This window comes from Symphalangus syndactylus, chromosome 16, assembly GCF_028878055.3.
Source record: "Symphalangus syndactylus isolate Jambi chromosome 16, NHGRI_mSymSyn1-v2.1_pri, whole genome shotgun sequence".
Lineage (NCBI taxonomy): Eukaryota > Metazoa > Chordata > Mammalia > Primates > Hylobatidae > Symphalangus > Symphalangus syndactylus.
Window position 1 is genome coordinate 88,262,506 of NC_072438.2, and position 16,637 is coordinate 88,279,142.

Genomic DNA, 16,637 nt, shown 5'->3' on the forward strand with positions numbered 1-16,637 from the left:
CATCGTTACCAGCCAGATTTAAGATGTCATTCATCACATAAAATACTGTGGACATTGGTACTGTGGACATTGGAGAGCAGAATTTTAAAATCATTTTCACCCATTTTCTTGACAAAAGCCAAGAAAGAAGAATGAATTTAAAGGAAATTTTGAGAAGTTTTAGCTTTGCCAACTGACATGCTTACTGTAAGCTAATCCTGTCGCAGAAATGCATTAGTTTGATTCTCTACCAGTGAACAAAAGCAGAATCGTGTAATTATTACGGATAAAATGACAGTGATTTGTGCTGGTGAGACTCTGACCAGCAGCAGCCTCTGGGAGACCAGCATCCAGGACAAAGCCGGTGACTGGAAAGCGGCAGAGCTGGTGGGGCTCTCGGAGGAGCGGCCCTCAGCCTCTTTCCTGATCACGGCCAGGCCACGGCGGCACACAGGGACTTTGCTCATAGCCTTGACAAACTTACCGCATGTGCCAAAGTAAGTATCAGCAACAATGAACAAAAATGCCACCACATTTTAAAAGAAATGTGAGGGGGCTGGGTGCGGTGGCTCACGCTTGTAATCCCAGCACTTTGGGAGGCCGAGGCGGGTGGATCACAAGGTCAGGAGATCGAGACCATGGTGAAACCCCGTCTCTACTAAAAAAATACAAAAAATTAGCCAGGCGTGGTGGCGGGCGCCTGTAGTCCCAGCTGCTCGGAGAGGCTGAGGCAGGAGAATGGCATGAACCCGGGAGGCGGAACTTGCAGTGAGCCGAGATTGCGCCACTGCACTCCAGCCTGGGCGACAGAGAGAGACTCCGTCTCAAAAAAAAAAAAAAAAAAAAAAAGAAATGTGAGGGGCCAGGTGTGGTGGCTCACGCCTGTAATCCCAGCACTTTGGGAGGCCAAGGCAGGTGATCACGAGGTCAGGAGATCGAGACTATCCTGGCTAACATGGTGAAACTCCATCTCTACTAAAAATACAAAAAATTAGCTGGGCGTGGTGGTGAGCGCCTGTAGTCCCAGCTACTTGGGAGGCTGAGGCAGGAGAATGGTATGAACCCAGGAGGCAGAGCTTGCGGTGAGCCAAGATCGCACCACCGCACTCCAGCCTGAATGACAGTGAAACTCCGTCTCCAAAAAGAAAAAAAAAAAAAAGAAAAGAAATGCGAGGAGGAGAAGCCTTCCTCAAATAACCAAAATGCTCTATAGAAAATATATCCAAATCAGCTTCTCATTGGATCTCAAAAATTAAATATAGTCAATCTGGAGTGGATGACATTTCGAGAGAAAAAAAGAAAAAAAATCCAATTTTCCTTTGTTTTGTTTTTCAGACGGAGTTTCGCTCTGTCACCCAGGCTGGAGTGCTGTGGCACAATCTCAGCTCACTGCAATCTCCGCCTCCCGGGTTGAAGAGTCTCCTGTCTCAGTCTCCCAAGTAGCTGGAACTACAGACGCCTGCCACCATACCCAGCTAATTTTTGTATTAAAAATCTGAAATTTGGGTGACAGCGGACACTCAGCCAATCCACGGACTTGTGTGACGTCTACTGTACAACTTGCAAACCAGTGAGCGTGAAGGCTGCTGGGCCCCTTCCTGAGCTCTTGGCTCAGGGGCTCCACCATGGTGGCATGGAATGAAGTGACCAACTTTAGAAAGCAGAACGGTGACGATGGTGGTCATTCGCTGTGCTTGCTATCTTCTCAAGTCAAGTAATCTTGCGAGCTACTCCTTTGCGCAGATACCTGTAGGGGCTACACTGCCTCTCTGGCTCTGGATGCCCTTCCCTGCTGCAGGTGAACCCTGTGATTACAGGAGCAAAGTCAGCAGCAGTTTCCCACCAAGTGCTCCCGAAACTGGGACTAGACAGCACACGCCCGTCACTGCTGTCCCGTTCCTTCCTTCGACCAAGACACAGATTAGTGAAGGGTATAATCTTCCAGAAACAGATGATGTGTTTTAGGCAGGATCATTCATTCTTCAAAATCTAGATTTTTCTCAGAGGCAAACTCTGGTTCAGAACCCATCGATATCTGTTAAAGAATGATAACCCTTTCCCCTCTGTATGTGTGTCTATATTATGTTTGTGTACATATATGTATATGGATTTTCTCATATATTTACTCTATTTTTAAACAAGAGTTACTAAAACATTTCCCTGTCAGTCTCACTTTCCTTCGGTATGGTCTGGAAGAGGTAGGAAAAGAATGAAATCCATTCCCAGGGACTTTCTCGGGTGCTGATTTAAGATAAAATGCAAATGAGGTAGACACAGTTCCTAGCCTCAGGAAGGACAAAGAGAAGGCGAGGGTTTGGATAATCTCTATGTCAGATGACAATTTATTCAATGAATATTTTTTAAAGCACCAACTGCTAGCAGAACCCTGCACTGCTCACAGCAGGTGGAGTAGGTGGCAGATTTCACAGTCACTTACTGTGCTGTGACTTGGAGCCGAGCCCCCGATTTCCCACTGGACAGAGATAAGGAACACCTAGTTTCTTCATCCATGTGACTCACCACACAGTGGTATTTGGATCACAAAATTATCCTGTACTATAGGCGAGGTACAAACCCTGTTAGGGTTGAGAAGGGGCAACAGGAGGAGGAATCATGGAAGGGTCCCTGAAGGAGATGGCACTGAAGCTGGCCTTTGAGGGAGGTGGGCACAGGTAACCCAGGCACTGGGTCAGGAGAATGAATAAAAGCTCCAGGAAGGCAGGGGCCTCCTCTGTCTGGGACCTGAGGTACTTCCAGGGCTCTGCACAGTGACTGGCATACAGTAGGCACACAAGTATTACATGGAAACATCAGAAATCAATAGTCTAAAGAAACAGCAAGCTGGCCCACAGCTCATATTTTAAGGACAGTCTTTTCTTTGACATAGATTCACAACTGCACAAGACAAGGAACTATGAGTGTGGCCCGTGGGGAGGTCGGGAGACACCCCGGATGCCTGAGATGTGGTGAGGTGTCACCACGGAGCTCCGCTGTGCCTTGGAAAAACTGATGGAGGAAAAAAAAAAAAAAAGACCCAGGCCCACTTATTTTAGTAAAATGAAATCAAGTGCAGGTCTGAACATTCATAAGCAGAACACTTACACATCACAAGTAGTAGGACTTCAGCCAATAAATCAACCTCACGGACATTTTTGGGCCTGTAAGTTACAACTTGCGGGGAGTTGGCAAAGGAGTGGTATGAAGCCTAAGTGACTCCTACCAAGTGTTCTGACCTGGTCCCTCTATCCATCCAGACTTGCAGGGCTACAGAGAAGCAGGCGTGCTCTTGGAAAAGAGCGTGCAGGGCAGGAAGGGACGCAAGGCAGCCCTGAAGCACACAGACCTCCCTACTGTTCAGCAGATCCAGCAGCCTCTGAATGCATGAGAGAAGGAACCACAGCCAATTAATAATGCTTTGTGGCACCCAGCTGGCGTTACGAAGGATTCCCAGGACTCTTAGCCTTGCCTGGGAAAGGAGCTAGTTGTTGTAAAAATGGTTCAAGAAGAAAAGGAAATTAAATACGTCATTCCCCAGCTTCTCTCTGTAGGCTCAGCTGCAAGGGATTTGGTTCTTTGCACTTTGGGAAGCTGGTTTGAAAGAGATTTCCTGCTTACCTGGCAGGTTAAGCATTAAAAATGTGGCTATAGCCTAAATGATCCCTCCTAGTATGGGGCAGGGGGAGGTCAGGGCTGCCCAGGCGGGAGCTCATCAGTGCCACAGATCAAATGCAAAGGACTGTGTGACAACTGCCATTGACGAGAAGAAGCAGTTCTTGCCCCGAGTTCCTACTTACCAAATGATGGAAGTGACATTCTTTCATTTCACCAGAATATTTATGACTTAGAAAAATGCTAGCAGTGTTCATAAATTATGAGAAAAATTTTGTGGAATTTAAAAAATTTTACCTTGAAAAAAATTTTGTTTCAGAAGTCTGCAAATATAGAGGGACAATTATGACCCTTTCTCTCTCTTTTTTTTTTTTTATTTTAACAAGAATGCTCAATACTTCATGCTATTTGACTCTCTCTGGTGGAGAAAAAACTCTTTTTTTTTCTTTTCACAATAGAAATTCCTTTGGCCTAAATCGATGGAATGTAATAGCCCATGTCTATGCTCTTTGCTGGGTTGTAATACAATGTACACATTAGGAGTTTAAAAAGCTTTAAAATTAATACCATCATTAACAGAATGAAATAACATATCTATTATTTTTAACTACCTGAAAATATAGACTTTGCCCACTAAATCTGCTACTCTGATGCGAATTTTGAATTAAATCCCATGTCCTAATGGTATCTTGAGTAGAATTAAGGTCTCCAAAGTTGCTAGACACAGGATGATACATCACACCATAAACACAGAGCTCTAGAATTCTGAAGTCTCCGTGGGAAGATCTTAAATTACTTTTGTGCACACAGTTGCCTTTCCCCAGAAGAGGCCTTAATGGCTGTGAACACAGGAGCATGAAGCCCCCTGCCTAGACGCCCACACTATGCAGGCATGCTCCTGTCCTTTTGGCACTGTGTCCTTACTTTTTTGCTCAGGATTTGATTGTGGATGGCTCAAACCCATAACAAGAGTAGCCCTCAGGAGGAGAGCCCTGTGGTCAGAGCCCTGTGGAATCGGCTCATGATCACACTGAGAGGTGACAACGTGCTGGCGGACCTCGCTCGCTCTCAGCACCGCCTTGACTTCTGCTCTGGCCACGCCTAAGGAGCCCTTCAGCCCACTGCTGCACTGTGGGAGCCCCTCTCTGAGCTGGCTGAGGCTGGAGCAGGCTCCCTCTGCTTGCAGGGAGGTCTGGAGGGAGAGGTGTGGGCGGGAACTGGGGCTGTGTGCAGTGCTCTCAGGCCAGCGAGAGTTCCGGGTGGGCGCGTGCTTGGCCGGCCCCGCACTGGTAGCGGCCGGCCAGCGACGCCGGCCCCGGGCAGTGAGGGGCTTAGTACCTGGGCCAGCAGCTGCAGAGGGTGTGCCAGGTCCCCCAGCACTGCCGGCCCGCCTGCACTGTGCTCGAATTCTCGCCAGGCCTCAGCCGCCTCCCTGTGGGGCAGGGCTTGGGACCAGCAGCCTGCCATGCCCGAGCACCACACCCCCTCCCGCGCTGGGCCTCCGCATGGCCCCCGGTGCCATCGACCGCCCCAGGGCTGAGGAGTGCAGGTGCGCAGTGTGGGACTGGCGGGCAGCTCCGCCCGTGGTCCTGGCGCGGGATCCACTAGGCAAAGCCAGCTGGGCTCCTGAGTCCAGTGGGGACTTGGAGAACTTTTATGTCTAGCCGGAGGATTGTAAATGCACCAATCAGCACTCTGTGTCTAGCTCAGGGTTTGTGGATGCACCAATCAGCACTCTGTATCTAGCTAATCTGGTGGGGAGTTGGAGAACGTTTATGTCCAGCTAAAGGATTGTAAATACAGCAATCAGCATTCTGTGTCTAGCTCAAGGTTTGTAAACACACCAATCAGCATCCTGTGTCTGGCTCAAGGTTTGTAAACGCACCAATCAGCGCTCTGTGTCTAGCTAATCTAGTGGGGCCTTGGAGAACTTTTACTTTTACACCTAGCTAAAGGATTGTAAATACACCAATCCACTCTGTGTCTAACTCTAGGTTTGTAAATGCACCAATCAGCACCCTGTGTCTAGCTCAAGGTTTGTAAACGCACCAATCAGCACCCTGTGTCTAGCTCAAGGTTTGTAAACGCACCAATCAGCACTCTGTGTCTAGCTTAAGGTTTGTAAATGCACCAATCGGTGCTGTGTATCTAGTTAATCTAGTGGGGACTTGGAGAACTTTTACGTCTAGCTAGAGGATTGTAAATACACCAATCAGCACTCTGTGTCTAGCTCAGGGATTGTAAACACACCAATCAGCACCCGGTCAAAACAGACCAATCAGTTCTCTGTAAGATGGGCCAATCAGCTCTCTGTAAAATGGACCAATCAGCAGGATGTGGGTGGGGTCAGATAAGGGAATAAAAGCAGCCTGCCCGAGCCAGCAGTGGCAACCTGCTCGGGTCTCCTTCCACACTATGGAAGCTTTATCTTTGCAATAAATCTTGCTGCTACTCACTCTTTGGATCCGCACTGCCTTTATGAGCTGTTAACACTCACCGCGAAGGTCTGCAGCTTCACTCCTGAGGCCAGCGAGACCATGAACCCACCAGGACGAATGAACAACTCCGGACACGCCACCTTAAGAGCCGTAACACTCACCGCGAAGGTCTGCAGCTTCACTCCCGAAGCCAGTGAGACCACGAACCCACCAGAAGGAAGAAACTCCGAACACGTCTGAACATCAGAAGGAACAAACTCCGGACACGCCATCTTTAAGAACTGTAACACTTACCGCGAGGATCCGCGGCTTCATTCTTGAACTCAGTGAGACCAAGAACCCACCAACTTCGGACACATTTTCCTAGCTGGGCAACTGTGAAGGCAGGAAGCCAACCACGATCTTAGACTCCAGGGCACCATGTCTGGTTGTTTCCAACTACATGCCCAGCTGCCAGCAGGCAGCCTGGCATACACCTGGAGCTTAATGAGTATACACTGAATAAATGACAAACAGGTGAGCCAACAAACCAGCTGCAAGCTATTATTTCTCAGCCTATGCATACTGACTGATAAGTCAACCACTATGAATGGTGATGTCCTGAGTTACTGGTATATCCTGATCAGTTTTGAAGTGAACACAAGTAACATCTAATTTTAGTCAAGTTCATGAGTTTGTGAATTATTTATTCAAAGATGATAATTCAAAGCAAATAAGGCAACCTTTCTAGAGACTCATCTCTCACTTGTGTTACTGCTTTGCTGTCTCAGAAGGCAGAGTCCAGACTAAGTGTATGTGAACACTGCCTGTCAGGTAAAGCAGTGTGGGGGTGGGGACTCAGGACAGAACTGACCTGAGAAATACCATGAAAGATCAATCTGGGCCAGGTGCAGTGGCTCACGCCTGTAATCCCAGCACTTTGGGAGGCTGATGCAGGTGGATCACTTGAGGTCAGGAGTTCGAGACCAGCCTGGCCAACATGATGAAACCCCGTTTCTACTAAAATTACAAAAATTAGTTGGCATGGTGGCGCACGCCTGTAGTCCCAGCTACTTGGGAAGCTGAGGCAGAAGAGTCGCTTGAACCCAGGAGGCAGAGGTTGCAGTGAGTCAGGATTGTGCCACTGCACTCCAGTCTGGGTGACAGAGTGAGACCCTCTCTCAAAAATAAAATAAAAGACCCATCTGTTATGCAAAGAAATAGTTACTCATCTCTTGCCTTTCCCTGAACTCCTACCACCTTGGAAGAAAAAAGTCAACTAATTCTCAGTCCTGCTTTTTCACCCCATCGCTAACTTTCTCATCAGCAAGAATGCCTTCAGTTCCCACTAGGCCTGGTTTGGGAATGTGCTTCGCCCTTTTCAGCCTGGGGAAACCCACTGATCCAAGGCCCAGAGGGATGATCCATAAGGGATGTCAGAAAGAATGCTGGACTCGTCAAAGGGCCTGAGTGAACTTGGCACTCCCACTCCACAGCAAACATCCTGGCATGTGAGTTTCCACATCTCACAGGGTTATAATAGGATTAAATGAAATAATGAGAACAAACAAACTTTACAAACTGTTAAGTGCTGTTTATAAATGTAGATGGCTGAGGCACAAAGGACTCTATGATAGCACAGAACTCACTATATTGTATTTATATCAACTATGAGTACCCAGAAAACGAGAATTAGCTTTCATCACAATTAGATTTGTAACTGCAGGCCGAACATGGCGTCTAGGACGTACTAAAAATCACTTTTAATATGAAGGATGAATGAAGCAATCTAGATGAATTACTTCAATTCTATTTCTATTTTTAAAATAGAACAAAGTAAACTTGAGCACAAGATACTATCAGCACATTGCAGTCACTTAAAAAGATGTTCAGCTGTGCGCATGAGAAAGCCATCTGTGATCTGCTTGAAGCACCAAGAGAAAGTCAATTCAAGTTCATTCCTTCTTATTTTGAGGAGGGAAAAATCCTTAAGTAGATGGCTTCCTTGCTGAAATAAGAGTTCAAAAAAAGTCCATGCTAGATTTCTTTTTAAATAAAAAAAGAAAAAAAAGGTAAAGAAAGAAGAGAAAGCAGAAGTGCTGACATTCAGCCCCACGCAGGAGAGAGTTTCACCACGTGAACACACAAAACGCGGGGACTGCCGGGAGAAGAGAGGCTGCTTTCTAGGCCCAGTCTGTAAATTTGAGACATCTGTGATTAATAAAAGCCTTAAATTTTTTTTTTTTTTTTTTTTTTTTTTTAAAAAAGAGGGAAAGGACCATATCCTGCTCGTCGCAGACCAAGGAGGATCATGTTTCACTTTAACCCTCCCTTTATTTTCACAATGGTAAAAAAGTCTTAAAGACTTCTGAGTGTTCTAGAGTAACAACTGCATTGCTGAGTAGAGTAGTAAGCCTCTGAATTTGAAAAGGTTTCACCCAAATCTCTGCATGTCTTCCATTTCTCAGTCTCACCAGCATGTAAGCACCAGGAGAAGTGGCTTTTGCTGCCTTGTGTGTGCTGTATACCTGGAGTTTAAAGTCTGCCTGGCACATGCAGCTGTTTAATAGGTATTTGCCTGGTGTGGTCTTTACAGAAGAGTGGACACTAGGCCACAGGGCCGGGGTTCCACTAACACCCCTGCCACCTGCTGGGTGTGGGTTCTTATGAGTCAATGACCCCCTTTTTGCTTCAGTTTCTTGTGTAAAATGACAGTGATTCCTCTAGCCTTAGCAGGCTGCTGGGGGGAAAAGTATGAAAAAGGTCTTTGTAAACTTACAGCCTAACACAATATGAGGCAATACTCACATTGATGTGTAGGAAAAAGCTGCAAAAGGCTGAGGAAGAAAGCAAGATGAAGCAGAGAGGCGAGATGACGAATCAAGGACAAGCGCCCCAGGCCCAGAGTGGGAAGAAGAGCCAGGGCTGTGAAGGCCGGGCCTCCTTGGACAGCCGGGGTCACAAATCCCACAAGGTCACCATGCCTCTGCTGTGACTGGCAGCCCTCATGCCACATAACGTCAGCCAAACATGCACACATGTGGGGCTGCTGCTGACTGACAACCAGGGCGTTTCTGATGAGGCAGAGCCACCACATGGATGCCCTGCCCAACAGCAGGACAGTTCCGGTGAACATCTGTCTTGCATTTCAAATTCTCCACGCTGTCTCCCCCAAACGATTTTAGCTAGCTTATGTTAAAGACAGATATTCCCATCTTACTGTCCATTGTAGGTGTTCAAAAACATCTGCCAAATGAACAATGAAATGATGTCTTGATAAAAACTCTTAACCAGGATAAAGCACAGCTCAGAGGCAAGTTCTTGAAGCAAAGGGCTAGTTTAAAATTATAGTTGTAAGGACTTAAAGAAATGTCCACTTAGCAGTTATTGCTGTGTGCTGATGAAAGCTAATTCAAAGACACTTTGCAGCAACTGCTTCTAATGTCTGAAAATAACTCCATCGGACTATTTGAAAAGAGGGCAGTCACGGTGTAATCAGGTATAACCGCCCTATAGCAATTTCTCAAACTTCTGTCTTGTCAAGAATTTGAAGCAGTAAATCATATTTTTATTCAGGAAGTTCTTCCACCATACAAGGGAGGTTGTAAGGCAAATGTGAAAATCAGATCTATAAATTACTTAGAAAGAATAATCAAATTCTTAGCTTATGACTGTTGACTGTGTTTGTTCAAATATTTTAGAGCAAAATTTCTGAGTAAATGATTGTCATCTCTACACTTTCAAACTGGATTTGAAGTCCATGCTTTTGGAATCAAGGTGGCCTTTTTTTTTTTTTTTTTTTTTTTTGAATAAAGAAAAGACCACAGTGCACTAGAAATTCTCTTGCAGATCACATAAAAACTGAGTTAATCTGTAAATTAATCCTCTGGATGCAACTTCCAGGGACTGCATCTTCTCTTCATCTTACATAGTGATTATAATCATCCCCTGGGCAATGCATATTAATTTAAAATGATGATGATGAGACAAAGCTGGGGTATTACTTGGGAAATCTTAAGCAACTGACTTGCCCAGTGATACAGTTACCCTTTTGGTGGTTCGGAATATACAGGTATTTTTAAAACATTTCTCCAAACTTAAATCTATATTCTATTTGTGAGCAAGTATCTGGAAAGGTTTCTTGGCTGACTTCTACGTGTTCATTCCAGTTACCTTGCTCTTACATATGTTTCGTGTATCGTCTGTCTGTGAGTACTAGTGAGTCTTAATTTGTTCCTCTGGAAAAGAAAGATTCATCGGGGTTGAAACACCAGATTTAGAATGGACACTGCATCCCCAGGGGTTCTCTGCTTCTCTGCACATACCTGGGTTCCAGGGCTTTATTCTGGGCTGCAACTGTTTGTTATGCTGTCATGGGAAATCTTTACAACAGCCAGAGAGGCACTGAGCGTGAGTCTGGAGAATGGTAATGACTGAAAATGTGGCAAAAGACTATTAAAAGCAAATTTTACATATTGCACAGTGGGTCCTAAATGCAAAAATATGAACTCTGTCTTTGCTTTCAAATATGAATTGAACACAGAAAACATGAAGGAGAAAGTTAAATTCCCCAGCTTTTTTTTTCTTAAATAATCCCAAGATTCAACCAGAGGCCCAACACAGCACTGCCACGGCTCATGCTGTAATGAAGAACACATGGTCTTTGCCGCCTGAGAAGGGCCAACACTTCCACTGTTCTCTGCGCAGCCCCCTCCCACGAATTCAGTGAGGAGCTTTCACCAGCAGACACCTCCAGGTGACCCTGAATGCCAGAACACAATGTAATCACTGGCATCAATTAAAACCAACCCAGTGAAAAACAAATGCTCTTCTTTGTGAATTCTGAAAATGAGAACACACAGCAGTCTCCTCATTTTGGGCTAGTCTTCATGAGTCATGTCATGAGAAGAGAATGGCCTCATCACCGCTCAAGAGTGAGGAGTCCTAGAGATACGAGGCTGGCCGCATCGATCTCACCAAACAGAACAAGCCAACGGAAGTTGCACGTACACACTGGCTCTCTCACTCTTATTCCCAGCGTCGTTTCTGAAAACACTGAAAACATGACAATAAGCATTGGAAAATGTAGCTATGTAGACAAATGCAAGACTTTGAGCATCATTTTTTCTCTCAAGCTGATTCTCGGAAGGGGAATGCTAATCTATCAGCATTTCTGGTCGGGAAACCATTTCATTTTAAAGGTCTTTCTTTTTATTTTCACCACTGAAATTTCCAATAAAGAAACGTGAAGAAATTAAATGTAAATGAAAACAGACGGTAAGATCCTTTGCTTGGTTAATCAGATGCACAGGATCTCACATATTGCCAAAGTGAAAGTGTAAAACACCTCAGAAATAAAATAAATGAAGAAAGAGTCCAATTACTGATAGTGGATAACAGTAAAAATGGGCTAGTGTGGATCAACGTAAGGAATTAAAACAAGGCTAGAGACTTGAGTTATACATGTCTTGAACGGAACAGGACCTGGCTGGCCTGAGGCTCAGGAATGCTTTAGAAACACGTGGTCTGCAGCTGGTGGACAGTTGATCACTAGGCTGTTGGCTTCCAGGAAAAGATGAGCCTATAGCTGTTCTGCCTTGTGATCAGCAGCCGAGCAACAAGAGGCCAACATATGAATCAAGTGGTGGTTGTTGGGCTAGTCTTAGTGAGTCACGTCTTGAAAGAAAATGGCCTCATCACCACCCAGAGTGAGAAGCCCTAGAGAGAGGAGGCCGGCCGCATCGATCTCACCAAACAGAACATGCCAGTGCCAACGGAAGCCGCCTCCTGGGACTTTCTCTGCTTCCCACTACACTGCCTCCCAGCAGAGATGGGGCCGAGAGGGTGTCTTCATCCCACCGGCTGCGGAAGCAGTCTGTTCTGCCTGCCTCATCTCCCATTTCCTTCCAGAGGTGAGATGGGGTGAACCAGGCGGACCCAGGTTAATGGCTCGCCTGGCAGACAGCCACACATTGTTAAAAACCACGATGCCAAAAAAATCACTAGGTTGTAAAAAAGTCTTTTTTAACCCAACTCTGTAGGCCGAGGCTTACTTTTTAATGTGATCTTCCTCTACTCTGGACAAATACCGACTTGACTGGAGGAGAATGTCTAGGCCATATTGCTGTCTTGAAATGACAGGGCTATTTTCACTGCTTTTTAAGTGAGCCAGCCCCTAAAATATATTTTTTGGGAAGATGAACAGTATGCTTTTTCTGTAACCAAAAGTCTAAGCTATAACAAAAGGAAAAAATCCCCAAGGAACTATGTTACCAGTGATTACTGGGAGGGAACTTGGACTCATTCCTGACTTTTACACAAGGACAAAAGCAGATAGCCTTGCTGGGTGAAAGAGAGACACTTAAAAAAAAAATCCATATAAATGAAACCAGAAACACACACACACATCCTGCCAGCTGAAGACATCCACGCCCAGTAACTTTCCGCCCCCCTCCTAATGCGCAATCCACATGGCTCTTTAGCACTGGCTGGGGGTAGTGGGCCATGGAAAGGTGATGTCGCATCAGCCCTCGTGGGGAAAGTTCTCCAGCCAGGGAGTGGCCCCACTGCCCCCATTGAGCCCCAATGTGGCACTGTTCCAGGATCCTCTTTTCAGTCTGACAGCAGAGGTCAGGGGAGATCCGGTTCCCTGTGCCTCTCCTGCATGACAGAACAACAGGCATAAGGCCACGTCTGGGCCTGCTGTGAGACAACCCATGCTCTGATGGAGGCTGAGGGCGAGGATGCAGCATGTGACCCCATATTCCCCCAGCTCCCCCCACCCCAGGCAGGCAAGGAGCAACAGCCTGCTGCAGCACTCTGGGCTCTGGTCTGTTTAAACGCTCAGAAAGCAAGAACTTCTGAATGCTCCTCTAGTTGTGTGGCTTTTTCAGATGTTTCTGATCCTCTGTGTTCCCAAAAAGTCAAATGGCTGCTCTTTTCACAAAATTACCCAAGATTTGTATTACTCATACAGAGAAAGATTATTAAAAACAAAACAAAACAAATTCAACATGCGTATGAGACTATTATTTTGTGTACTGCTGACTGAGGGATAATGAAGTTCTCTCTGTTATAAAATAATGGGTTCTTGATTCTTAATTTCTCTATATGGGAAGTTATTCCCAAGGCAATACAGTACTTATTATTGTCCTGAATAGACAACCATCATGTAAAGAAACAGAAAGTTAATTTTGGGGGAAATAAGCAGTCCCACGGTGCTCACACACCCTTCTGTCCATCTGAGTCTGCCTTCCAGAGGTGCTCACCCAGCTAAGAAACACGAATGTTGAACCCATGGGCATAATAGTTCTTGACATTAAACACGGAATGTTAGCAATGAAAGACCTAATCTTATGTGAAGAAGGCATATGGAAGTGTATTCTTCATAATGAATATTTATTTTTGGCTAATGTCTTCCTATGATTTGTTGAAAAAAATGAAATCACTCTGGCTGCTTTGTTAAAGAGGATACCAAAGACGGTGGGGGCAGGGGGCTATATACAGATTTTTTAAAAAGTTGAAACATGTCTTTAAATGAAGCAGGTGTCATAAAAATACTCTCCCAGGCAAAATGGCTTTAAAAATTGTGCAATTAGTGGTTTAAACTATATGACTGATTTATTTCAGGGGGTGAATGATTTCTCTTCGTTCATGTATACATTTATTATTATTTTAAAAAATTTATACCAGATTCAGAATGCTAGCATGGAAACATCTTTTACCTACATTCAAGAAAATGTACTATAAACCATGCTAACTTATACATGTTTTCACAGAGCCCCATGACAACATACTAATTTTAATACAACATTAAGGGAAAAAAACGTGGCTTTGGAGTATTCCGCAATGAGCCTGTCAAGTACTCTCTCTAATTAATTAATTAATTAATTTATGGGACGGTCTCACTGTGTCACAACCAGGCTGGAGTGCAGTGGCTTGATCTTGGCTCACTGTGACCTCCGCCTCCTGGGTTCAAGTGATTCTCCTGCCTTAGCCTCCCGAGCAGCTGGAATTATAGGTGCCCGCCACCATACCCGGCTAATATTTTTGTATTTTTAGTAGAGACAGGTTTTCACCATGTTGGCTGGCCTGGTCTTGAACTCCTAACCTCAAGTGATCTGCCTACCTCAGCCTCCCAAAGTATTGGGATTACAGGCGTGAGCCACCACGCCCAGCCACTTTACATTGTCTACAGCAAAGGTTAGCTAAAGTTTCAGAGTTTCAAGGGATGGAATATTAGCTTAGAAAGAACTACAGCTATGTTGAATGAGGAACCAGAAGATTATTTCCCCCCAATAAACCACAAAGCAAATATCTAGTACATTATATTATACAGTCCCTGGTTGTTTAATTCAAAAACAAAGAAACAAAAGATGTAACCAATTAGAAATTCCTTTTACAATTATATTTGAGTAACTCCCCCATCAAAAGCAAAATGCTGCTCAACTAAAGCTAATAAGTACTTGGAAACAGGATGAAGACATGTCGCACAGACTGGAGGAGGTAAAGTGCCCCCATGTGCATGCACCCCGCAGGTACCGTCTACTCCCAAGCACACAAAGCATTACGGGATGCAACGCCAAGACCTGAACTAATTTGATTTTATGACATCTTGTCTCCCTCTCTTCCCCCTGCCCACCCACATGCACTGAATGGCACTGCATTTTATTTTTCAAATCACCATTTTGTCATTGAGGGCTGTCTTCCACTTTTTTGGGATATCACATACTAAAACCACCACAACAATAAAGGCCAAAGACAAAAAGAAAAGTGGGCTGGAGCAACTGCTTCTGGAGTTCTCCATGTATCCCACACGGGGTTCAAACGCTGTCTCTCCCATGCTGCCAGTGCCTCGGGAGAAGGCGGCTTTCTAAGAATCTCCTGCACCTTCCCGTCGTAAGTCTTCCTGTGAGGAACTCTTCCCTGCCTGTCAAGCCTCGGAGTAATGACAGTGAGGAGAGAGGAAGGGAGCGAGAGAGGAAGGGAGCGAGGGAGGGAGGGAGGGCTGGAGTTATTCCAGGCAGAAACAAAGCAGGCTCGGAGATGGAGACAAAGGGAATGAAAGGAACGCCTCTGCTAAGAACACCAATTAACAGCACGGATCTTGTCCTTGGCTGAATCAGTGCCCATGGTGTGATGAAAGGCACGGCCACGGACCGGCGGCGGCAGTGGGAAACAAGCAGACCGCCCCTGCGTGGGGCCGGGGCTCAGAGTGCCTGGGGTGGGCACTGTGCTGTCTTTCTTTTTAACTGGAGAGAGACAAAGGGAAGAACATTCCATGTTCAGTTCCTATGTCATAATAAGCACATCCCCTTTTTATTATGGAAGAGTTCCTTACTCAACTGCACGCCTCCTTCTGTGCCCTTGGGCCACTTCTTACCATAATCCATCAGCTTTCAAGGATAAAAGAGGAAGGGGAAGTTAGCTGCCTTAGGGCTAATATATTTTGTCTCAGAAGTTTTTCAAAGACTGTATCCTTAGACAGAAGAATAACTCTAGTCTTCTCATGTTGATAGGTACAGGTCCATTTCACCACAGTAGGAATTGTTGATTTTAACAAGAAGTAACAATAGCAAGGTTTCTCAACTGCGCATCTGAGAAACTGGACAATGGATATGATTGAGATGGTTTCTTATAGTCAAATATTAAAAGTATCAACAAAAGAAGCCTCATTTTACATATAAATAGACTAGAAGATGTGTCCAATGTGATTAGTGGCTGCCTAAGGGTGCTATGTTCCCTTCTGCTGCTCGCTCTGTCTGGGAGTTTTCCACTTAGCACACAGTTTCAGAGAAACTAGGTATTTGGCAGGGGATATGTGGTTTGCTCATATTTGTATGGTTTTATATGAGAATTGCAAAAAATTAATAGGAGCATCTTTATGGCTGCCCAGCCCCCACTGCTACTCCTTGGAGACAGGAAGAGGAAATGAGGAAGCCTCCATGGATGAATTCCACGGCTTGTTACCCAGCTCCCAGGCCGAGTCACTCTGTTTATGGACTTGCTCACGTGCCCCTGAGGCCAACTTTGAGCACCTGGAGGAAATTTTTCAGAATGAAAAGCTATAAATTTGTGTTCCCCCGAAATCTAGCTGAAGAGATATACTTAGAAAGAGCACATACCAAAGACAGATTACAGTTAAACGAGGAGGGTGCCTGCTCCTTGCCTAGAAACAAGAAAAAAATTCCAAAACTAGGAAAAGCCACTTTGCCTGAAGGCTCCTAACCTGGGACCTGTGGGTTTCTTGGGGACTTTTGGGGGAGGTTTCAGTCTAATTTTAGTGTTAACTTCAAAAACATTCTAATATTTCAACATTTTATATTCACTCTAAAAAAGGCTATGATACCAAATAACTTCAAGTTTCTTTGCTTCTTGGCTAAAAATATATACAAATTCAATGTGTAACACTCTTTGTTGTTGTTTAACATGGAAGCAAGGGAACAAAATTATTTTAAAAATGCAGTTTGCTTAAAATGAAATAAAAAGAACCTTCACTGTAGATTTTGGAGAGCATAATAACCATAATAGCGAGCATTCTCTATCTTTTTTTTTGTTTGGTTTTAAACAGATGAGGAAACTGCAGCTCAGTGAGATTATCAAGAACTTATAAGATCACACAGGTAGGGGTGA

At 45.0% G+C, this 16,637-nt stretch overlaps 1 protein-coding gene across 3 annotated transcripts in view; it reads right to left on the minus strand.

Moving 5' to 3' along the window:
• Nucleotides 1-16,637, minus strand: part of TRIO (trio Rho guanine nucleotide exchange factor) — a 365,439-nt gene that overhangs the window by 49,631 nt on the left and 299,171 nt on the right. The gene's annotated exons all lie outside the window — the stretch shown is intronic.